The 26,939-nt window shown below is 34.6% G+C and overlaps 1 protein-coding gene across 1 annotated transcript in view; it reads left to right on the forward strand.

Annotated features, from left to right (window-relative positions):
- LRP1B (LDL receptor related protein 1B) overlaps positions 1-26,939 on the forward strand; it is a 2,306,513-nt gene that overhangs the window by 517,308 nt on the left and 1,762,266 nt on the right. The gene's annotated exons all lie outside the window — the stretch shown is intronic.

The following is a 26,939-nucleotide window of genomic DNA, read 5'->3' on the forward strand; positions in this document are numbered from 1 at the left end:
CTCTAGTTTTCAAATGCATTTAAGAAAATATTTACAAGGATGAAATATAGGCTTATTTCACCTGTGGCTTTGTCAGTCAAATTATAGCTTTGATTAAAAAGTGTTCACATGTACACTTTTTATGTGTATACTTACTAAAAAAGTTTATAAATAGTGGTCTGATTATTGGAAACAGAAGAATCAATTAAACAATGAAGATTTTTTTAAAAATAGAATTTCCTAGCATCTCTGTCTTTATATAGAACACTTCTCTTTTTTTGCTGTGAAATTATAGAGTTCAAGGTTCCTCTCCATTATTGTTCATCTTCCTCTTCCTAAGCAACCCTCCTTTTTCTCCTCACCCCTTCCCTTCTCCTAGGTTTTAAAAGCACTTAAATAAATAGAAGCTCACTTTACTTATCTGAATGCAAAAATACAATAAACAATTTACAAAAATGTGCTGTGGTTCTCTTCTAGAAAAGAAATCTAAATACAACATGATGATTCTAACAGAAGTTTAGGGATACAATTCACAATTTCAATACTTTGCAGTGATCAGAGCCCTGCTCATATCCTATGCAAACTTACTACTTGTTGAACTTAGATTACTTGCTGTCTCATCTTTAAAAGAAGAAAGTCATGGTTGATCATTCAATATGTCTTTTCAAACTCTATATCTCAGATTTTTATAATCATAGAAAAATTGTGAAGCAGTCACAGCCTGTCTTCTATTCACTAGCCCAGATTTTTTTTAATCCCTACTACCTTCCTGCCATTAGGTCTTGTACCAACACTTTCCTCCTCCCATTAAAAGTAAATCATCAAGGCAGTATCTAATAAACTCAGTTATTTTAAGATATGTGATTAATAAAGCTTAACATCTCTCTGGGGTTTATGCATTTTAACAGGGGACAAAGTTGTAAGTCACAGGAATGAATCTGTAACTCTGGAATTCTAAGCATGTTCTGTGAAGACATATATTGGTAGACAAAGGCCTTTCTTGACTCCTAGTCATATCATTGAGATAACCAACTACTTAGCCTTGTTATAAAATCCGCCCTTTATTGAAAGGAACCTAAAGGCAGAAGGGTCACATTTGTATTTTTAATCTTAAATATTAAATGTTGACATTTTTCTTCCCTGGTGCCAGTGCTGAGGAGTTATTGCACAGAATCTCAAATTTATAGGTCCCACATTACTTTAACACTAGAAGGGATATGGAAATCGAATGGGTTTTACTTGAAGATATGGTATATTTGCGTTTCATTTTATTGAACCCAGAGAATGAGCACCAAGAAATGTAAGGATTAAGAAAAAAATGTTCTGGCATCATCATCCTCTTTACTAAAATCCTCCCCCCTCCTTTTTTTTCTTTGTGGTGGTGCCCTACTGTAGTACATAAGTTAGAAGGATCAGATGAAGTCTTCTAATGTTTCAAATACATTAAAACAACAGAAGAATACAAAGGTGGGAGGGGGATGGACACATTTTAATTTTTTCACTTTTAAAAATTCTTTAGTACACACAGTGAAAGATGTGAGGTTAAACACATGTATGAAGGGGGAGAGGTACAGGCAGAGCTCATTTGTGTTGAGTATATAATTATCTACCACCTGTGATTTCAAGGGTACCAAAAAAGATTCCCTCATCTCCTGGCTGGTGCCTGAACCTATTTAAGTAGCAAATAAAGTATTTAATTCAATGATTGAAGAGTTCCACAGTCCCCTTTGCATAGTAGGTTTTTCATAGATTGTCTGTAGCAGAGTTGGAACTGGAATCAATCCTAAGTCCTCTGGTTTAATGAATGTTGGGCTGATTTTCTGCTATTGAATTAAAATTCAAATGACTCTATGAGAATTTAAATTTGCACTAAGGGGCAAATTATTTGAAGCAGTTTTATGAGGATGGAGGACAGAGTTGCAAATATGACAAGAATTATTCCTAGAGAGAAAGTTTTTGGGAAAAAAAAAGAGTACAGGGAAGAATATAGAAAGAAGAGGTTCCTTTTAGCTTCTTAATTTTACCCATGACCAACTTTGGATAAAGGTTAGGCTAGACATGACACAAGGCATACTGAGCAATAACCAAAATAATGACCAAGTCTAAACTTGCAGGAGTTAGGTATTGTGTCCAAAATGTCAAGATATTAATGTAATCAGTTGAAATTTTAAACTCATTGACTGGTACAATGTTAAAGCTGAAAATGACCTCAGCGATCATCTGGTTCAACCCTCTTCCTTTCCAGTTGAGATAACTAAGGCCCAGGGAGGGCCTTATCACAGATGATATATACTGGAACTGGCACTAAAACTTAGAGCCCCTAACTAATTAATCTGCTAGATCCTTTTTTTGTCAGTATGCACGTACGTTCCCATTTTTCCTGAGTGGTTGCCCAGCTCAGGACCTGTTCCCTGTGGTTTATTTATGTTTCTCTCATCACCCAATTTCTCATATTATCTGTTTTTGGTTGTTTAACTGTGTGTTGGAAAGTATGGTGTAAATTGTTCTATTTATTAGAAAACTGATAAAAGCTTAGGTGGGAGAAGAAATTGGCATGATTGTAGAAATTGGAATTTAGGGTTACTGGTAGTATTTAAAATACCTTTTGATATGTATCATTGAAAGCCTGACAATGCTTAAAATATAAACAGTATGTGAGAATGAATATACATTTAGAATTAGGGATAACCTAAATGAATTCAAAGACAATAATTTTTTTTTTACTTAAATTCTATTTATGTAGTATGTATGTATATTTGTATATGATTTAGTCATTCAGGGATAATGGTCAGACCTGTAATTTCATTGTTATAAGCTGTTCCCTGATAATGAAATTTCCTCTACCAATGCAAGTCAGCACCTTCTCTTCAATTAATAAGCTTGGAAACTGGTTAGAGTACTGAGAGGTTGAGTAACCTGTTTAGGGACAAAGATCCTGTATGAGTCAGTTAAGTTCTTTGTAGGCTCAATTCTGGGTCTCCATCTATTATATTTTGCTGCTTCCCTCTATATATACATATAAGTAAATCCTTCTACTAAATATGTGTATATATGTATGTATATATAAGGACATTCACACATATGTGCATATGATACATACACACGTGTGTATGATACATATGCACATATGTATGTCTATGTATATATACATATATGTCAGGCTTAAGAAATTATCCAATATGCATTTTCACACATATTATTTAAGAGTTTTAACAGTAACATCTGTAAAATACTGCTGTTTTTAATACCTCATGGTGGTCCATATGTATTTTTACATAAAATATTCCTGAAAGATACATTTTGTAATTATTTTCTATGGAAGCTAAAGCACAAAGAGTTTTTTTGGCATGAAAAAAAATAATGAATTTAGGAGTTACAAGACCTGAGTTCAAATCCCAGATACACCCATTTTTACTTATGTTACTAGGCCAGCTGGGTGGCACAGTGGACAGAGAGCTAACTTGGAATCAGGAAAACTTGAATTAAATCTGGCCTCAGACACTTAGTAGCTATGTGACCTTGGGAAAGTCAGTAACCATTTTTGCCTCAGTTTCCTCATCTATAAAATGAGCTGGAGAAAGAAATGGCAAGCCATTTCAGTATCTTTGCCAAGAAAAACCCTAAATGTAGCCATGAAGGATCAGAACATTCCTGACCTAACCGAGCAACAACAAATCTGTGATCTTGGGTAAAGAAACTTGGCCTCCCTTTCCATATCTGTAAAATGAAAGCATTTAGACGAGTTGACTTCCAAGGTCTTTTAACAGTTCTAGATGTATTGTCCCATTACTTGCTTAAAAGTCCATCACTAATGATTGAACTTTCACTCAGGTGAACTTGGGCATATTATAACTTTACTAGGCACCGGTTGCCTCAATGATCGAGTTAGGCAGTTGAGCTGATATTAACTAAGTCACTTTAAAAGTCTTTCTTCTTATGTTTTAATAACAAAATATTATGAAATAATCCATATTATATTAGTATTTTTTAGGAAAATAAGTATATTTCCTTGTGGAAAAGTATTTGTAACTGTCAAAGATAGTTGAGTAATTGATTCTCTAAGTGGCACAATGAACAAAGTGCCAGGCCTGGAGTCAGAAAAACCCAACCTTCTAAGTTCAAATCTGGCCTGAGACATTTCCTGTGTGACCCTGGGCAAGTCAAAATGACCTGGAGAAGGAAATGGAAAACAGCTCCAGTACCTTTATGACCTAAATGGGGTCATGAAGAATCAGAAACAACTGAAAAACAATTGTACATGAACAAAAATTTCTTATCTGCCCAATGAAAGAATGAAACTTTGCTGTTAATTTATTATGGCTAATTAAATATCTTGTATCATGTATATACAGGTGTACATAAATAGATATAAAGATGTACATACAAGTGTGTTTGTGCGTATGTGTGTGTGAGATAACCTTATTTGCAAGCAACTCAGATGCAATCAGCATCTATTAATTATCTCCTATGTTCAGAGAGCAAAAAGAAAAAGTCAATGACCTCAAGAGGATTACTTTCTTAAAAAGCAGCTTCTAGAAACTTGGCTTCATTGAAAGGAACTACATACTTATCCTATTGATGAGAGTCTGTAATGGAATCATAGGTAAGATATCTCATCAGGATCACTGAGCATCTGGGAAATGCAGAAAAATCAGTATAATATTGAAGAGGAAGTTTTTAAAGTAGAAAAATGAGAGTGGGTGGCTTCAAACAAGTCTTGTAATGAGAGATTTTTGCAGCAAAGCACATTGAAATGGTTTAAACTAGAATTCAGTGGGGAAATTGAGTTAGTATATGAAACAGACACAGCCAGCTCATTTACAAATCAGCATGGTAAGTTAGGACAACTTAACACTCTTCCTCTTCACCTCAGTTTCTGCCCTGTGCATCTTCTGTAATACCATGATGGGAGAATATTAAACTCAGGCTGTCTGATTAGGAAAGAAATGACTCCAGTTGATTGTGATGGCTATAGACTTCATTTCCTGAAAGCTCAACACAGAACCCTGACTATGGGAATTGAATGAAAGGACTTCAAAATTAAAAATAAAATCCCTGTAAAACTCCTGGAGTAAGCCAGCAGTCAGAAGTACCTTGGCAGGCTTCCATAATGGTTTTCTCCCTCTGTATTGGGAGAAATGCAAATCATCTTTGGGCTTAAAGATGTTCCTGTGAAAGCTTTTAATTTTATAAAAAGAGAATTACCTATAATTATTGTGTTATTAATACTTAAAACAGACTAATATAAGCCATATATTTAACATTCTTTTTTAAAAATTTAACAGTAGAGGGGGAAGAGCCAGGTAATCAGGCTTTATCACTGAAAAGCAAGAACAGATTTATCTCCAGCAGGTTATCTTTTCTAACAGCATGCAGAACTTGAAAGCCGGTCTGTTTCTTTTTTATAGCACTTAGGTTATACAATATTATGCTATACCATACGCTGTTTGAAGAAATTGTTTCCTCTTCATTCCTTTCTAATTTAGGAATATACTGGTATAGAGTAAAGTTTACTTTTATAAAGTAAAAAGTATATAAGATTGTGAATAATCCATTTCATCAATTTGTTGAGGGAATTAAATATCCAAAGCAAATAAAGTCATCCATCAAAACTATTTGAATTGACCACTTGTTTATAATAAGATTAGTCCTTATATTTACCATTATATCCTTGTATTAACCTTACGTTACCATCCATATATTTAATTTTGTAAAGCATGAGCTTATTTTAATAGAATAAATATGCCAATCCATAGATTAGTTGAAAAATAAAATAAATTTTAAAAATGAGTGTGAAGTTTTGGGATATTAACCCCCAATCTCAAGTAAGGTAAAAAAAAATCAAATCCAAATATTTGAATTTAAATGCCAGTCATTTAAAGTAGTTAATTTATTTCCTTCCCAAAGTTACTACACATATCAAAACTCTTATTATCTTATTTCTTGTCTATGTAATATCTCTTCTTTAATGGTATCCCTGATTTTAATTTCCCGCTGTTCTTTGCCTTTAGATTCATTTTTTTCTAACATCTCCCCATCTCTACCCCCAAAAAAGGGAAAAATAGGAGAGGGATAAAAATGCAATGATTTCCCATTATCTATAGAAATAAAGTCCAAAATACATGGACTAGCCTTCAAGAAACTGTTTAATCTGTCCACTACCTACTCTTTCAAACTTTTCCTCCACTACTATCTTCCACTAAAGCTAAACTTGTCTATTCATTTTCTCCCAAAACTCCCAGAATAGTCATTCCTTATCCCTTCAAAGCCCAGCTCTATAAAGCCCATGCTTTATCTCATTCTTAATATTTTCTCTGCCAAAATTAGCTTTTGGTGATCACTGCCTCCTCTAAACTCCTATTGGACTCATTTTACCATTCATACTATACTATTTTACCATTCATCCTATATATGCTATTTTATTAATCAGATGACATACGACAAAGGGTGTAGGATACACTATGTGACCTCAAGAAAGTCACTTAACTTCTCTCGGCCTGTTTCCCCATCTCTGAAATGGCAATAATAACACACCATAGATTTAGTTTGAGGATCATGTGAGATAACACATATAAAAAACTTGGCAAATCTTAAAGTGCTATATAAATACCACTTATTATTATTTGTATTTTTATCCTTATACCTTGCCTCTCTTAGTAGATGGTTATCCCATTAAGGATAGGTAAAGCAGTTCCATACATTCAGAGTCACATGTAATGACTCACAGGGTCTATGCATAGTAGGATATCAATAAATTTTGTTGATAATAAGTGGAAGGGGAAATATTCTTGTTGGTTTTTTCTATTTTTTTCTATCATTTAAAAGATAATGCCATCATAAGGCCTAGAATGCAAGTAATTCCTCACTTCTAAGTCTTAGAATTCCTGGTTCCCTTCAAGACCCAGCTTAGCCATCATCTTCTACATGAAGCCTCTCCTTATCCTTCCAACTGCTAGAGCTCTCTTCCTATCACCTTGAATTTATTTCCTATCTAATTTGTATATAGCATTGTTGTTTCTGTTGTATTCCCTCATAGAATGTAAGCTTGTGGAGGGCAGGGACTGCTTCATTTTGTCTTTGTACTTTAGGCAACTCTCACATGGCCTGACATTTGTAGCTGTTTAATGTATGTATATTAATAATTTATGCTCTCATTGTGTGGTCTGGAGACAAATTGTGCTAAAATATATATGGTTTCCAGCAATATCAAAATACCTGTTGCTGTCGTTGTTCACTTGTATCTAATTCTTCATGACTCCATTTGAGGTTTTCTTGGGAAAGATACTAGAGTGGTTTGTCATTTCTTTTTCCATACAGATGAGGACTGCGGCAAACAAGGCTGAGTAACCTGTCCAGGGTTACACAGCCAAATGTCTCAGACTGTATTTGGACTTATCCACTGTGACACCAAACTGCCTTAAGTATCTGTATATATGATGTATTAACAAGGTCTGAGAGAGCTTCTAAGAGGTTAAGATTTAGTTTTTAATTCTCTCCTGTTTGCCAATTATTTCTTCAGTAGAAATAAATTTTGCTTTCACTCATTTAATGAGGAATTACCTAAAAGTCAGATTCACTGATCATTGAAGAATGAAATGAAATGGAAAAAAGTGACTTCTATTTCACAGTATCAATTCAACCAAAGGAATCATTTAGAGGTACAGTGGATAGAATTCTGGACTTGGAATAAGGAAGATCTGAGTTAAAGTCCCACCACAGACACTTGCTGTGTGATCCTGGGAAGTCACTGTGTGATCTCTGTCAGTCACAGTTACTTCATCTACAATATGGGGGTAATAATACCACCTATCTCTCTGGGTTGTTGTGAGGAAAAAAATGATAATTGTGGTATATAAGTCTTATTTTTATGATTAATTGAAAAAATAATTCAAGTATTTTTCATGGAGCCTAATTAAATAACATAGAATTGAACTAAAAGATTGCTCAGCAAAAGCAGTCCCATGTACCACATACCACGCATCCCATGTGTAGATTACATGCTATATATAGGGAAATAAAGCTAGACATAGATGGATTTTAGGAAGAAATTTCAAATCCATCCACTTCTATAAAAGTGAATCCTAAACATAGGCATTCAGTGTTTTTGTACCACAAATCCAAGATATACATGTATATGCATATATATATATATACATATATATATATGTATATATGAAAAGTAAAAATAGACAGGCATATAATCATCTATAAATCCTAGCAATATGAAAACTGAAAACAGTAATACAAATTTTATTCTAACATGTTCATTAGTACATACTTTAGAGAAAATAGTCTGCCTTGACTGTTTTCCTCTGAATGTGGCATAAAATCAAGCTTCAATTTTTCTAGGTATGATTGTGTTATTTTTTTTAAATTAAAGATTAAAACTTGACTTACATCATAGAGTTAAAGAAAAGGGACAGGTCATTTGATGATGTAGAATGGTTGAATATGGAGTAAAACAATACATGAATCTAAATACCAAATCTGGAATGAGGATTAAGAGTGGCATATATTTAAATATGGTTTAAGAACTGATTAGGTAGTGTCATTGAATCAAGCATAACCTTTTCTTTAATCCAGCATGTCCCTGTATGACCATGTCTCATAGGTAAAATTCATCTTATTTTAAATACACCATGCAGTAATCAAGAATGCTATATCCCACAATATCTTCTTATCTACTCTATAATATTTCAGCCATGTTTCAGTTGAACGGAAACTCTTTGATGGCAAAGACTGACTTAGTTTTGCATTTATAAATGCTTATTTATTGATTGTTGATAGTCAGCCTAATTGCTCTCAATACTTTGATATTCTGAAAATGGTCTCAGACCCTTCTTTAATTATTATATTTTGATTGATTTGGCCAGGGTAACAGCACAATATTTCAATACATCAAGGATCCCAACATTTTAGAGTATGGGGACCCTTTTTTAACAAGTTGTTTTAACTTTAGTTAGCTATTGATGGAGAAAACACATTAAAAAACTGTAAGAAATTCAGCAATGCCTTAAAATGAAATTGTATTTTATTTATCACAATATCTCCATATATTTGAAAAAATATTGAAATGTATGTGAGAAAACAAATATGGAAATACATTTTGCATCACTTCGCATACACACACACACACACACACATACACACACACACACACCAAATTGCTTGCCTTTTCTAGAAAGGAAGAGAGTAAAAGGGTGGGAAAGAATTTGGAAGTCAAAATTAAAAAAAAAAGATGTTAAAATTATTTCCTTGTAATTGGGAAATAATTAGACATTTAAAATGTATATGACAGACATTTATTTAGCAAGATGAGTTTCGTTCACTTGGCACTACACTTGGGATCAGAAAAACCTGGATTCAAATTCTGTCTCAAGTACATACTGGGTAAATTATTTAATTTTTCTCAACCTCAGCGTATATATTTTTAAAAATGAGAATAACAGCCGTATCTGCCTTAGAGGTTTATTATGAGGATCAAATAAGATAATATGTGCAAAATGCTTTGCAGACATTAAATTGTTATATAAATGTTAGTAGCTGTTATTATTGCTATTTCTTAGAAGGTATGTTTAATAATTTATTATACTGTCATTTATAGTAACTCCAGAACCCTCCCTTCTGTACTCTTCCACATTGCTCTGCCCACAGTATTTGAACCATTGTCAAAATAGGAGATACGAACTTTTGGAGGATAGAAACTATGCCTCAGCTACAAGCTAGAACTTCATAAAATATACAATGCTATGCAAGTAATAAACACTCAGGAAATATGTGATAATAATAATAAACAAATATGGTCCTGTGGATCATCCCATTATCACCCTTCAGCACTCCACCTCATTGTTGTGCTTATAGTGTTTCAACCACTGTTTTAACATAATAGATAAAAATGACATAATTGCCCTTGGAATTTCTATTGTTTTTATTATAATTAGCTAATCTCTTTCTATTTATATACAAACTTTCAAATTTTTTCTTCTCCTTGACAGTGAGCTACCATGTTTCAATGTAGCCCAAGGATTTCATATGACCTAAATAGGATTAAGAAGAAATGAAGACCACAGGCAACATCAAAAATCATTTAGGCAGTATTTGAATATATAGCTAACAGATTGCATTATTCTATTTTGCTATTATCTCTCAAATACTTTTACCAATTATTCTTTATTGTTACATTTAACTCTTTTCAATATTCAAATACTTAATAGAGTTTCTCTAGCATTTTCCTAGGTTAAATTTTATTCACTGCTAACATTTTAAGACTTTCCGCATACTCAGAAATAACAAATGTGCGCTTTCCAGATCATTAACAAAGGGATTAAGAGTTAACCTAACAGCAGGATATATACCTGTCAGCTGGAAACTCTTACTGTATTTACCATTAGCTAGCTATCCATCTAACGTACCTGATTTTTTTTCCTACTTCAAGATTGTGATTAAGTGTGAAACCTTCATTCTGATGGTTACACTCAGAACTAGGGCTAGGTTGGATAGATGAACCAGCATAAAGGATGAACCCAGAAACTAAACAGACCTACTGTGAGGTAGCAGCCAGTCAAAGTAGAGCTCAGTAACCAGAAATATGAACAGAGATCTATACTGACTGGGGATGATGACATTGTTAGGCCCGTCACAAGGCAATTGACAGATCTGGCAAGAAATGTAGTCAGCATCAAGTAGGTCTGAAACAAGATTTTCAATCCAGGTATAGAGACTGAAGTCTGGGAACAGGATTTCAGATATCAGGATACTAGAGGTGGCAAATCAGGACTGGATCCTAGAGGAACTGGAATTGTAGGCACTGAATTAAGGCAGTGACTCAGGCTAAATAATATACTAGAAAGAATGTTAGATTGGGAATTAGAAGAATCTATTCTAATAATAATAATTACGTCAAATTATGTGTATATGGCACTTGAGAGTTTGCAAAAATGATTTTCTCATAATACATTCACAAGTGAGGCAGTTTAAGTATTTTGTCCCCAGTTTTACTAGTAAGAAAAGTAAACCTCAGAAAGATTAATTAATTTTCCATGGTTACCCAATTTGTAAACATCAGAGCTTGAAATTGAGCTCAGGGCTTCTGATTCTATGTCCAGTTTTATTTCTATCATTTCAGGTTGGTATTCATTCCAAATTTGTCATTTACTAGCATTTTAATCATCACTTCTCCAGACTTGTTTCTTCATCTGTTGAATGAAATTATTGAACTAAGGTCCGTTTTCTAAAACCCTGTCCTTTTCCAATATGATGTGATCTTATGAATAACTTTTAAAAAACTTACAATAACCAGAATGTAAGGTCATAACATAGTGAATGTCAAGGATGACTTGATAGTAAGCTACTTGAAGTAGACACAGAGAACCTTATGTTTTCCCTAAATGTCACATTGATTACGGAGCTGTTAGACTGAAAAAATAATGGAACAGATAAATAGGATAGTCAATACTACCTATATCTCTGAAAACCTCCCATCTACATCTTTAGAAAATGTAAAATGTAGTTTACTTAAAATACTACACTTCAAAGTCTTTCTAGAAAGATTGACTTTAAAATTTAGATACTTGAAAGTTTTAAATTAATGAAATATGTATGAGGTTAGCATTGAAGAAAGAACACAATAAGATGAGTCATTTGACATGGATAACTGTGCCAGGTCTATTGTTGACTGACCTGTTACCTTAATGAGGTCACTTTAACTTTTATGTGATCATAGGATCACAAATATAAAGGTAAATGGAACCTAAAGAACCATCTATTAGAGCCTTCTGATTTTATAGATGAAGAGGTCCAAAGAGGCTAAGAACTTGTATAAGTTCATACTGTCACATCAGAGTCAGAATTTGAACTCTGATTCTCATACTCCAGGTGTTCTGTCCAATGTACTCTTTTACAGCTTCAGATTTTTCACCTGAGAAATGAGATTAATCAGGATAAATGAACACAGTATGTTTCTTTTCCATTTATAACAATAGAAGTTCATTTCTATAATGATTATTATTTTTTCTTATCCTGTAAAAAGAATCAAAGGAACACACACATGCATAAACAACAACTGTTTGTTCTTAAAATCAAAGAGGATAAAATAAAAGCATGCAATCCAAAATGTAGTCCAGCATTTTTTTATTCTTTGCAATCATCTCAGATATAGTACTACCCCTGAACTCTGAAGAACATTTCTCAGTCATATTGTTCATTTAAAAATATATACTCAGCATTTTTATGAATATTCCTTATTACTACTGTTTACCTCAGTCTACAAAGAAAGCAGTTTCCTCTTCTGATGATACTATGTTTAAATATTTTCCAACAGCTAGCATGTCCCTTCTCTGTTAGTTGATACTTAGCCAAGTTTACATATTTAGTTCCTCCATCTACCCTCATAATTGAATCCCTCTAGCCTCTTAATCATTGTAGTTGTTCCTCTTTTAATGTCCTCTAATTTGTCTTTTGAAGAATGGAGAGGGGAAAATGATGTATTATATTTTAATTTTTCTTTACTACAAAATAAAATCATGAAGAGGAAGTATATGAGGCTTTCACCTTCCTTTCCAAAATAAAATCATGAAAAGGAAGTGTATGAGGCTATTCACTTTCCTTATGTGTCAAAATGTGAGTTATCTTAACAAAGCTTCTGCAACCTGCAAGTCTTTTGAATTTTTAGCAAATTTGCTATTAATATTTTGAACCCACCAAATTAATGATATGGAAGTGAAAAAATCTTAAAAGATAATACAAAAATAAATACAAAAATGTACAAAGTATATTTTGCATGTAAAATTAAAGAATTAGTATTTCCTTTTATACACTGTGAAATATAATTCAATTTTAGTTTAATTCTATTAATATTTGATTATGGTATTTCATTATTTAGTATGATTTCTTTGTTGAGTATTTAACTTTGTGTTCTGAATATAAAAAGGGGAGCTCATCATCTTTAAAATGTGATTGTTTAGCTCTAATTTGGAATCAGTAAGCATTTTTCTTCTTTTTTTTGAATTACCCTTTCTTGAAAACACTTGTATTTTTAAAGCTATAGTTGTATTTTTTAAGTGTTAGTGAATAAACTAGTGAATACTAGTGGAGAACTCTCTTAAGTAATTTTTCCCTTTTTTATTCTCCTTAGTTTATAATCCCTGTAAAGAGAAGAGAAGACTGGGCAATAAATTCGAAGATTTTTTAAAGAAAAAAATTGTTTAGAAAAACTGAAAGTCTTTCTTTAATGTAATATGAATCCTGGTAACAGAAAGAGAAATGGGAATATTATCTATATTCATTTTTATTCTGTCTATTAATGATTTCTTGCCAATAAATGAGCTTTTTTTCTAAGATGGTGGGAAATGGAGAGGCTATCAGCACCACAAAAATTATTAGGTTAATATATGAATCCATGGATGATTGAACCTGGAGTCTTCTGGGTCTTTCTAAATCTGAAAAGAGGATAGCATTTTTTGTTAATTTGGAACCAGGGTTCTGGGATTCTGGTTACCATTTTGTCATTATAATGCTATGTTTGAACAGAAGTATTACTTTCCAAATAACTCTAGTTATCTTACTAAGCTCCCTACTTGTTAGTACTATTCCCTTCCTCAAATTATATTTATTAGTGTTTGCATAGTATAGTCCTCCTTCCTCAATAGATTGTAAGCCCCTTGAAAGCATATAAATTTTCCCTTTTCTTCTTTGTATTTGTTGTGCCTAACACAGTATCATATATTGTTTATTTGGTGTCACCTATGTGCAAAGCAATGTGCTAGATAGTTAAGGCTGAGGGTGGGGTGGCATTTATAGAGTTACTTTTTATAATCTAAATCAGTTAGCAAGCACTTATTAGATTCTTACTATTTGCCAGGGTGTTTCAACAATCCGGCTAGCAGCTTCTGTGGGGGTGTAAGATCCACCAACAACCAGCACCCAGAAAGCTGCCAACACACTGCAAAAGCACAGGTTCTTTTGATCTGTGTTAGTAAGGAAAGCAACATTAAGGAGTTGACAAGCTTACTTTAATTCAGCATACAAATATCGTTCACTTAGTTCAGGGGAAAAAACCAGCACCTTGAACTTCAGAGCAAAATACAAACAAAGTACAAACATCGACAGACAGACCTTGTCTGATTCAAATCCCAATACATAGTTACCAGAGTTTAACAAAGTCTCAGCAGCCCGGTTACAAGCTGGAAGGCTCTTAGCCACAGCTGCCCGGAGTCTCCACATCAACACCATCACGAGTGAGAGCCCCACGCAAATGGCACTGTCTTCTCTTCTTAAAGCATTTCAGACATCATCAAATGTCATCTGAATCACCAGAGCTTAGGCTCCTATGGTTGGCTGTGGAGTTAGCACCTCCCCTCAGTTAGCCCCACCTTGGGCCCCACCTGAGTTACCAACCCATGCCCACATAGGTTTTGCACCTAATAGGGGTTTGGGCCTGGAGCTTAGCACCTAGTAAGACTCAATGAAATACATCAAATTACTCAAAGGAAACAAAAACCAAACTCTTCAAGGGCACTGGTTGAACTAAGTGCTAAGAGTGCATTTTGCTTACCAACACAGGGATTTTTTTCCTAAACTGTGAGGATACAAAGAAATCTATTCCATTCTTGACCTCAGGACCTTACAGTTGAACAGTTTATACAAGGTTTGGCCCTAAGCTTGATGACTGACATTTTTTTATATATGACCTTAATAATGACTTTAAAATGCTCATCAAGTTTTAAGATGACAAAAAATAAAACTGATCAAAGAATTAAATGAATTCTTCTACAGGGTAGAAGACAATTGCCATGTGTATAGATATGTAAGCCAGCATCTCTGAGGCAGTGTAAGAATACAGCTACAAAGAAGACCTGGAAAATTCCTTAATTAATTTACTTGGGAAATAAGTTAACACTGTTCCTTTTCATTCTCTGGAAAAATTACAGAACCTATAGTTTGCTTTGTAGCCCATCATTTATTAAAAATATTGTTATTGGGGCAGCTACGTGGCACAGTGAGTAGAGCACCAACCCTGGAGTCAGGAGAACCTGAGTTCAAATCCAGCCTCAGGCACTTGACATACATACTAACTGTGTGACTTTGGGCAAGTCACTTAACCCCAACTGCCCTGCCCTCCCCCCTGCAAAAAAAAAAGATTAAAAAAATATTGTTATGTATTGACTGTGTCTAAGTATTGTATGGAAAGACACAGTTCCTGCTTTCAAGTACCTCATAGTTTAGTAGAATAGTTAGACAATATATGGAAATAACTCTAACAAAAAACACAATGTGAATGTACAAGGAGAATGTTACAAACCATTGCAGTAGTTTAGTGAAAGAAGAGATGCCTTCTAGCTATGGGGATGAAGGATGGTTTATTGGCAATACATTTTAACCAGACCTTGAGGGAGGAGAGGGAATTGGTAACTAGATTAAAGAGAAAAGGTGAATGAATGCATTCCAGTAAGGGGTAACTGAATAAACAAAGACATGAAATGGAAAAACACAAAGAATATTCAGGAAACAAGTAGTGTAGGTTGTTGGAAATTTAGGGTACTTGAAGAGGAAGAGTGGGCAGCAAGGATAAAATGCTAGGTTGGGGCCCAATAATAGGAGCCCATGGATGTCTGGCAAAGTTGTAAAAATATATCAAGGAGACTGGGATGCTCTTCCAGATTTTAAGCAAGGAGATTGAGGAGCAAAACTATTACAAATTAATCTGTCTGCGGTATGTGGCATAGATTGAGAAAAGAAAAGACCAAAGGCAGAAGACCAGGTATGAGTCTATTTCAAAAGTTCCATTGAGAAAAAAATAGGGCATAAAGTATAGTGGTGGCACTAGAAATAGAGAGAAAAAAAAACAGATGGAAAACTTGTAGTGAAGGTTAGTGTTTAATTGGATGTGATATGTGATGATAAGTGATCAGTGGTCAAAGATTTTGACCTTAAGTAGATGGGTATTTCTGTTTTCTTAAATAAGAAAGCAAATTGCAAAAAAGTGTAAGAATAAAAATGAATTCAATTTTTAATGTATTTGTCCTGAGTTGTAGATGGGCATCCAAATTCATATATCCAGGAGACTAAAGGCAAGGTGGTGCTGAAGTTAGAGTTAAAGGGAGAAATTGGAGAGAAAGGTTTGAGAATCACCTGAGTTGGAGTGAGAGTTGGAACTATATGAGTGGATGATATCACCAATTAAGAGTGTTCTGAAAGAAAATAAAATCAGATCTTGAGGAGAATTTTATAGAGTAACGATGTCTAAGAAGCAGAAACAAGTAAAAGATCTGGACAAAGGAGCAGTTGGATGGGTACAAAGTGAATTACAAAAATGCATGTTTCATTTTAAGGAGTAAATATTTAAATGTATCAAATGCAGTGGATGGTAAAAGATAGGAAGTGTCTGAGAAAAAGTGTTTGGATTCGATGTGTACGTAGTTATTGCCAGCCTGTGGGAAAAAGTTCAATTAGACTAGAACATACAAAAACCAGACTGTAAGCAGTTGAAGAATTAATACATTATACCGGTACCTAAGGCAAGCAAATGGGCTGAGAATTGAACTCAGGTCTGTGTTTGTCCAGTGAAAAATTTACCACTACTTACAATTATAATTGTGCAATCTATGTCTTCTTTGTTTTTCCTTCTGTTTTGGTATTGATTTTGATCTTTGCTCTCAAAGGTCAGTCAATGGCCCGACTACACATTACTGATTTGGAAATGACTCACATCACTGACCCATCATTTTCTGTTAACATGTAATCAATTTCTTTTTTTCATGATAGTTTGGTGTTTTCTATGTTCATTTTCTTCTGACCCTTTTCTTGAACAACATATTAATGATATGCTGGTCCTAACATTCAAAATCTTGGATTTCATTCTTATTGCTGAATCTTAAAGTCCACTATAAATGAATTAGAAAGATATAACAAAACATGCAGGTAATCCCTGCTGCTGGGGAAGCTGAAAATGTTGAATCATTTGATCTTCAGGTTTTTGAGGAGGGAAGAGGGCTCCAGGCTGCATAAAGAGGGGCAAAGTGACCTATGTTAGAAATGGAACCAGTCAAAGTTTCCAGCAGTTGGATCTGAATTATAAGTGGTCCTCGTATTTCCTGCTCGAGCAAGAGAGGGAGACACGTTCTCAAAAAAAATAGGAAATAATGTTAATGTTTTAAAAGAGTGAACAGATAAGATTAAATAGAGACAAAGACTATAAATACCAGATAAAAACTAATTGTTTAATATAAACCTAATCAAAGATTAGGATCAGAATTTATCTTCCTAATTTGAGAAAGTAATGAAATAGCATCCAAGAGAATGGTAGGAATAGATGGAAAAACATATATTCTTTTATGGTGAAGTACGGAATATGTACCATGTTGCTACAAAAGCATAGAATGCCATGAAAAAGCAAACAGTAAGCAATGCCAGGATAGAAACTTATTAGAATACATTTCCTATTAAGGACTTGGAAGCAGATGAACAGAGTGAATCGAAAGAATATTTCAGCCTCAGAGAACAGAGAGGCTTGGAAGTTAAGTATAGATTAAGTATTTCAGCATTATTCAACTTTAGGGAAGAAAACACAGATGTGAATTGAATAGCAGCCAGCCTTTGGAAAGTGTAATGTAGTAGCCAGCCTTGGCCTGGATCCTCATACTAGCTGTGTGACTTTGAAGGAATCATTTAACCTCTCAAAGCCTCATGCCATTCTCTACACCAGGGGTGGGGAACCTGTGGCCTCCAGACTACATATGGCCTTCTAGGTCTTTGGGTATGGTCTTTTGACCAAGTCCAAGTCTTACAGAACAGATCCTTTTATTAAGGGGATTTGTTCTGTGAAGTTTGTATTCAGCCAAAGGACCACACTTGAGGACCTATAGGGCCAAATGTGGCCTCAAGGTCATAGGTTCCCCACCTCTGCAAATTATAAGATTCTTGGATAAGCCTTAAAATCCACCAATTTTTTAAGCTGATTGAATGAAGTAAATGGTTCCAGCTATACTAGTCTGAACAGTGTGGATTGAACATTGCCATGTGTTCATCCTTATATCATACTAGATGGCTTTTCATGTGTGTAACAAGTGAATTATTGATGGCCATTTTCAATTAGAGGGTCAAAAAGAATGACTAAAGCTTCCTGGTAAAATGTAGTGCAATGTTATTTTGAAGGAGACATTCCAATTAAATGGAAATTAATTTATGACACTTTGGTAATTTGTTACAATGTTGAACTAACTCCAAAAGAGGGGAAATAAAGTCTTTCTAACCCTAATATTTCAGGCTGTTATTTAAACTCTTCTATTTTCTTCCATTCAGCTCCATATTACCTTCATCTGTTAATTCCCTACCCCAACGAGCCTCAGCCTTGGATCGCTCCCACATTTAGCCATTTTTGCTCCTAAAGGAAAATGAAGAAAATCACATAAGCATTCTGACTTGATCTACTACAAATTCATAGTACACTACCTCAACTGTGCCATCACTGTTGCTAGGTAGTCCTACTATGCCTTCCTCATCAACTCACTATCCCACTTTCTGCAGCAGCTCTTTCAAATCTCTTCATCTCTCATCAAATCTCCATTGGCTCCACCTGCCTACACTCACTAAGCTCCTTGTCTCATATTTTACAGAAAAAAAAAATTAAAGCCATTCTCTGAGAATTCTGTCTTCTCCCTTCTTCCTCATCTGTTGTCACTCAGATGCCTTCTGCCACTTTCTCCTCCTTCACCCCTGTCTCACATGATGAAGTGGCTTTACTTATTATCCTCTACTTGTTCAAGTGATCCCATCCCATTCCATTCCATCTTCTCCAACATGTTGCCTCCCATTTAATCCTCATTCTTTCATTTATTTTCAATCTCTTTCCCCAATGCCTACAAAATGCCCCATGCTGAAAAAAAAACTCATGTGATCTTTCCATTGATGCTTTCTTTCACCCAATATCTTTTCTGATCTTTGTACCTAAACTCCTTGAAAAAGCCATCTACAATGGATACCTCCACTTTCTCTACTCCCATTCTCCTTTGAACCCCTTACGATTCGGCTATAAACATTATCACTCCACCAAAACTGCTACCTCTGAAGTTACTAATGATCCTTTAGTTGCCAAATTTAAATTCTTTTTTCTTTCCTCATTCTCTTTGACTTCTCTGCAGCATTTTTTTTCTAATTTTATTTCATACTCAAGGGCCAGAACATATACAGAATAGAGAAAAGAAACAAAACATATAATAAACTTAAATATTGAAAGTTAACTACAAAGTAAGAAAAAAGCATGTTGTGTGCATAGCAGAATATGAGAGGATTCACAATATGTAACAAAAAATTTTCATTTCAAGAAAGCCTGTATGATAAATAATATAGGTTGTGTTGAGAATTATCCATCTTTTCTTTGCTTCCTTGTGATTTTCTTTTGTTCCCTGCTGTGCACTTTTACTTTGTTCTTTTCCCCCCTCTCCCCACCCCCCCCAAAAGACAACAATAAGGTTTAGATATGTTTCTCTATAGCTATATATATACATACATATATATACATATATATATGCATATATAGACATATACTTTCCCAAACATACTCTGTTCCTGATCTTTGTTTTTATGTTTGTGCATCTCTCTTGTTTCCTACCCTTCCTGATTCCTCTACTTTACTTCTGTCTATGACCTTGCCCTCCTATTACTTGCCTACCCCCCTCCAAGGATCCCTCCCCTATCCTCCCATTCCCATGAATCTAAACACACTTCTATACACCCCTTTTACCTATTCCCTCATTCACCCCTCTAAAAATCCCTCCCTTGTCCTCTCCCTATGCCCCTACTATTTTATTCCTTCTAAATTTAGAAGACTTTTATAGTCTTCTAAATATATGTGTATTGTTCTCTCTTAAACCCATTCCCAATGAAAGTAGGTTACCAGAACTACCAGCCCTCCTCTCCCATGTAATTCATCTGTATCCATTCTTCTTCTTGTACTCATTTTATAAAATAATTACTTTTTTAGTTGTTCCTAAATTGTTTTACTTTTAAAATTCATAGTCAGCTATAGTCAGCTATACCCCAATCTCTCTTATGAGATCACCAATTATTAATAAGAATCTTAGACATACATTTTACAGTTTATATATATATAGTATATATAGATATATGTGTATATATATGTATGTATGTACACACACACATATATATATATATTTATGTATAAATGTAAAGAGTCTGTCCTTAAGAATCCCTTATAATCAGTCATTGGTATGTACTTTATGTTTCTCTTGGTTCTTGTATGTCAAATCTTCTTAAGTTCAGGATTTTTTTAACAAAGTCTTGAAAGTCTGAGAGCTTATCAAATGTTGGGTTTTTTTTCATTCATGATACTACTTAATTTTGCAGGATATGATGTTTTCAGCTGGATCCTCAGTTCTTTTGCTCTTCAATATATTGTATTCCAAGACTTGCGGTCCTTTAATGTCTCTGCTGCTAGGTCTTATGTAATCCTAATTGTAGCACCATCATATTTAAATTGTTTTAATCTTAATGATTTTAATATTTTATCCTTGAGCTGGAGTTTTCAGAATTTGACTATGATATTCCTATGAGTTTTCCTCATGGGATCTCTTTTAATTAGTGATCAATGGATGTTTTCTATTTCTACTTCCCCAACTTGTTTTATTTAGTTATTTCTTGTATTATTGTGTCAAGATCCTTTTTTTGATCATAACTTTCAGTTAGCCTATTTTATATTTTCTTTTCTTATTCTATTCTCCAAATATGTTGTTTTTCTTATGAGATGTTTCACTTTCTCTTGTATTTTTTCATTATTCATATTTTGTTTAACTATTTCTTGATCTCTTATAATTTTGCTGGCTTCACTTTGCCCAATTCTAATTTTCAAAGTTTCATTTTACTCCTTAAGATTATAGATCTCCTTTTCTGATTGGTTGACTTTCCTTTCATAACCTTCTCGTTTTTTCTTGGATTATTCTTATTTTTTTTAGTTTCTCCTCCATCTCTGTCATTTGATTTTTAAAGTCTTTTTTGAGATCTTCTGTAAATTCTTTTTGAGCAGGTGACCATTTGATGTTACTCTTTGGGAATTTCTTTACTCCCATATCCTCCTCTGAAGATGAACCCTGGTCTTCTCTATTTCCATAATAGCTCTCCATGGTTGGATTCTTTCTCCTTTGCCTGTGAATTTTTTTGTGATGATAGCTTGATTTTTGTAATCACTCTAGCCCTGGGGTATAGGAAATTGTGTCTTTTGCCCCAGATCTTCCATTCTCCCCTCTAGCCTGGAACCAAAGCCAAACTCCAACCTCCTGTAAGTACCCACAGCCAGGGGCTCTCTGCCCCACTGCTTTTATGCTCACTACACCTGTGCTGGTTCCTTCTTGCTGCCAACACTCTTTGCTGCACAGCTGGGTCTGGCGTTCCTCACCAGCAGAGCTTCCCTCAATCTTCCTGGGTTCAAAAGCCCAACTCCCCTCACTGTCCCAGGGTGAAAGTTTCCTGGGGCCGAGGCAGCCTCTCAAACCAACTAACCCCAGGACTTGCAGCTTTTTGTTAAACAGAACCTAGCCTGGAGGTGTTGAATACTTGCAGGGACCAAACCTTGTCCTGGAATTTTCTTGTAATCTTCTCAAATTGTCCCAGGAAGATGCTGGTTGTGCTCCTATTCTTCTTTATTTCCACCCATACTTTGTTCACCCTAAGGTTCTATTTTAACTCTTTTGTGGGGGAAAATCTTGAAAGCTTGGAATTTTCTGACCTACTCCATCATCTTCCCAGAATCCTCTCTCTCTCTTCAGCTTTTGACACTGTTGATCATTCTCTCCTCATTGACATTCTTTTCTTTGTTTTTAAGACACCAACCTCTCCTGGCTCTCTATCTTATCTATCTGATCATTTCATCTCTTGTTTCCTTTGCTACATCCTTTTTCACATCATGCCCTCCTACCATAGGTGTCCCTTATGATTCTGTTCTGGACCCTCTTCTTTTTGACACCATGCTACTTCATTTGGTGATCAGATGAGCTCTATGGATTTAATTACCATCTCTCCATTGATGATTCTCAGATCTACCTGTCTTGCCCAAATTACCTACTAACCTCCAATCTCAGATCTCCAACTGCCTTTCAAATATCTCAAACTGGATGTCCAATAGACGTTTTAAGCTCAATATGTTCAAAACTAAATTCATTATCTTTCTCCCTATATCCTCCCCCTCCTACCTTTCCTATTACTTTAGAGGGCAAAAAGATCCTCAATCTCTCAGACTTACAACCTTGGAATCATCCTCCTTCCTATCTCTCAGTCATTATATTCAATTTGTTGTCAAGGTCTGTCAATTTCACCTTTGTAACACCTCTGAAATATGCTTCTTTCTCTAGTTTCACACTACCAACACTCTAGTGCAGGTCCTCATCACATCTTGCCCAGACAATTGTAATAGTCTGCTGGTTGATCTACAGCTTTAAATGTCTCCCCATTCCAAGCCATCCTCCATTCAGCCACTAAAGTGATTTCCCTAAAGTGAAGGTCTAGGCATGTGACAATAAACTGCAGTGGCTATATGTATATGTATATGTGTGTATATATATATACCTATATACATATATACATATATGTATATACATATATACATATATATGTGTGTGTGTGTATACACACACACATATATATATGTGTGTGTATGCACATACACATACATACACATATGTATGTGTGTATTTGCATGTGCGTATATACGTATGTGTATGTATGTACATAAACACTCACATATATACACATACACGTATGTATTGTGTTACATATGTGCATGTGTATATGTATATATGTATGCATGTATGTATGTGTATGTGTGTGTGTGTGTGTGTATTAGATAAACTCCAGTATCTCCATATTGCCTCTGGTTGCAAGTACAAAATTATCATTCAATGCTCATCTTAACCTAGCCTCTTCCTACCTTTCTTGTCTTCTTACAACATGTTCTTTTCTGATACATAATCTTTAATCCAGTGACACCAATTACTTGGATTTTCTCTAAATGATATACTCAATCTCATGCCTCTGAGCATTCTCTTTGGCTGTCCTGTATAGCTGGAATATTCTCTCTCTTCCACTCCAACTATGGACCTCCCTAGATTCCTTTAAATCCCAAATAAAATCCCAGGTTTTATAGGAAGTCTCCCTAAACTCTCTTAATTCTAGTGCCTTCCCCCCATTTAATTTTTTCCTATTTGTCTTGTACAAAGATTGATTTGTATGTATTTGTTTTCATTTTGTCTCCCCCAGTCGAATGTAAGCTCCTTGAGGGCAGAGATTGTCTTTTGGGTTTTTTTGTATCCCCAACACTAATCATAGTGACTGGCACACAGTAGATACTTAATAAGTGTTTAATGATTAATTAATGATTTGACAGTCTTCTGTAATCAGTCCCAAATATAGGTATTCAACCTTGTTTTCCATTACCAGCCAGTAATCATAGGGATTCTGATTGCTTATTAAAATCAAACAAGTTAACTCAGTAAGCATTAATCAAGTACATACTATGTGCTAAACACTGGGGATACTAAAAAAATACAAAAATAATCTCTGTCCTCAAAGAACTCACAGTCTATGGGGCAGGGCAACACACAAACATCTACAAACAAGGTATATAGGGTATAAATCTGAGATAACACAGTATCTCAAAATTATGTGGGAAAAAAGTCATTAGATTACTCATGCCATTTGACCCCAAAATCTTACTCCCATATATGTATCCCAAAAGAGTCCACATGAAAAAAAGAAGTCCATATATGCCAAAATATCCATAGCACCATTTTATATTAGGATCACATTGATTGAGGAAAAGTCAAAACAAGTTATGGTAAATGAATTCGATGTTGAGAGTGAGGATTCAGAAAAAATGCAAAAATCTATATGAGCCAATGAAAAGTGTATTTAAAAAAACCCTGGAGATCAGTACATAAAACAACAATTAATGTAAACCAAATCAGCACTAAATGGTAGCTGAACTTTGATTAATTGTAATGATTCATTGTAATGATCAGTTAGACCCAGAGAAAAGAAGATAAAGCAAACCTCACTCCTTTAATTAGAGAGCAGGCAGATTAGTTGTATGGAATATTGCATATCCTGCCACTCTCGGTCACTATGTTAGTTGGTTTTGCTTAAATATTGCATTACTACTATTATTACAAACTGGAGGTAGGATATGGGAATGAATTGGTAAATCAGGAAATGTACGTGGCTATGTAACAGTGGAGTAGTTTTTACAAAGGAATGATTACATCAGAAAATGTAATTACAAATATAAAAACTCATTTCTGCCCCACACTTAGAAAATAAAATCTCCCTTGCCCAATCTCCCCCATCACCTCAGTCTCTGAGAAGGAAAGGGGGATTAATTTCTTAATTTAGCTCAATTCCCAAAAAGCAAAATAAACTGAATGTAATAAACTGAAAATAAACAACAATGAACAGAATCCAACACCCACAAGACCATTTCTTAAGCTAGAGGTTAAAAGAATGTAAGCAAGTTAAGGCAACTATGTCCCCTTTCACTAGATGGGTCATCCACAAGAGTCAGAGTAGATAGGAGTCCAAGAAAAACACACATCCATAAAGATGGTGGAAAAGCATGGTGGGAAAGTAAAGACAGGCAGGCAATCAGGGAGGCTGCCCTCACCCAAATGGTAGGGGACACAGGAGGCTCCGCATTGGGCAAATGAGGCATGTTCAAAAACCAGGTAACAGTTGTATAAGCAAAATAGAAAAAGTCTTATTTTTAATGGAACTTTCAATTCAGTCTAAGATATCTTCATTCTATCTGCTACATATTATGTTTATTCCAGCCTCCATGCCTTTGCTCATTCTGTTCACTCTACTAGTTCTTCATCTCCTTTTCACTTATATGCTTCCCTGTTTACTCACCCTTTAAAAATAAACTCTGTTCTCAACCACTCAATAATACTTCTGCAGCTATTCCAGTCCATTCTGATGGTTCATTTTTTCTGAAGTAGCATTGCATTGAGTTAGCATGACACTATTAAGCCTTGTGTTGTCCTCTTCTGGTATTCATTGGTGGATTTTTTTCTCCTTAATTAGATTATGACAGACAAGGGGCATGTCTTTTTCTGCAGCTACCATAATATGGTACCTTGGCACCTGCTATAGTTCCTTACATACTCATACATACTTACATACATACATACTCAGCAAGCACTTCTAACTGTTCTGCCTCCTCCTCCTCCTCCTCCTCCTCCTCCTCCTCCTCCTCCTCCTACTACTACTACTACTACTACTACTACTACTACTACTTCTTCCTCTTCTTCTTCTTCTTCCTCTTATTCTTCCCCAACTAGAAACTAGATTCTACTTCCTTTGGGAAAGCAGGGACATTTTACTCTATATTAAAGATACATCTATGAAATCATGGATCAAAACATAGACTAGGTGATCTCTTAAGGCCACTTATAATTTTATCTTTTAATATTAATGAAAACATCACAGCTTCTCCCAAAGTAGAAGCTTCAATCTTAGGCATCTGTTATTTAGCAGCTGCCATGTAAAATAAATATAAATAGACTGGGTTAATGGGTGCCAACTATGTTGGCTATTAATTGAAATCAACAGTAACAAAGTCTCCTTAATAATTACTTAATAGTTTCATCTATGACCATAGTGGTTTCCTATTTTTTAATTCACTCTCTTGTAAAAATGAGAAAAATATACTCTGTACTCTTCCCAGAATTGACTAGAATGCTTCTTGAAATCCCCACAGGAATGTAAGACGAATTGCATTCATTCCTTAGACTGCACTTTTCCCCCTACCAGTAAAATATGCAGTAAGGATGTTGATCCTCATTTAGAAAGTCATTGAAGTAGAACTGAGGCATCCTGAAAGAGCAGGGAGCAAAGTGTCCTCCAATAAAGTTTGCTTGAGAGAAGTCAGCAGTATATAAGTGGCAAATGTCAGTCTGCGTATTGCCAGGGCAGATGCCATTCTGAGAAAACAGTAATAAAGGGTATTCTTTACTCTAGCTCATCTGGTGAAACACAATTCCAGAACTCTGGCCAACTCAAAGTAAAAGTTTGATGCCATCAAGAGAAGTTTTAAAGTCTAACAAGTTGTGGCGCTTTGCTATTTAGGGGTATAAAGGATATCAGTGTTAATTATTGATGCCAATTTTATAAAAAAATTCTATCCCATTTCTTGAGTTACTGCTTTGTATTTCTGTACACTTATTTGACCCCAATTTCATACCATCATCTTTCCTAAAAATCACACTGCAAAAAAGAAAAATGTAACCATATTGTACTTCCCCCAAAAGAAGGTATAAAAAAGCTCTTTGTCTTCTACTGATTTATTTGGATAACCGACTATGTATATTTCCATATGTGATCTTTTTCCTGAATTACCATATTTCTCCCTTATAAAAATACGATTAACTAGAACATATGGGACACTTGTACCACAGCATGCACTATAAAAATTCAAAGGGACATAATTAATTGAAATACCAAGAAACAGCCTGTTTGTAAAGCAAAGTAAAATTCAAGATAATCATTTTAACCTAATCTATGATTGAGCCATTTTAATGATGATGACTAAAAGAGGCAGCATGGAACAGTAGAGAATTTGATTTAGATTCAGAGGACACAGATTCTAATCCTACTTGCTATACTTAAAAATTGTGTGGCCACTTAACATCCCTGGCCTTCAGCTTTCACACCTATTAAATAAGAGGGTTGGATCTGATGGATTCTTAAGTTCTTCGCAGATCTAAATCTATGATTCTGAGTAGTTATTCTTTAAAAACAAAAAAAAAAACCTTCATCTTTAAGCATAATTAAAAAAAAACATTGTCACAAGATTGTTACAAGCAACACTTGTAAAACTATGGATTAAACATTAAAATATGCAGCAAATGTATAACCAGCTAATAATAGCCTAAGAAGAGTAAGGTTGTTGGATCTCAGGAGCT

This window comes from Trichosurus vulpecula, chromosome 2 (genome assembly GCF_011100635.1).
Source record: "Trichosurus vulpecula isolate mTriVul1 chromosome 2, mTriVul1.pri, whole genome shotgun sequence".
NCBI lineage: Eukaryota > Metazoa > Chordata > Mammalia > Diprotodontia > Phalangeridae > Trichosurus > Trichosurus vulpecula.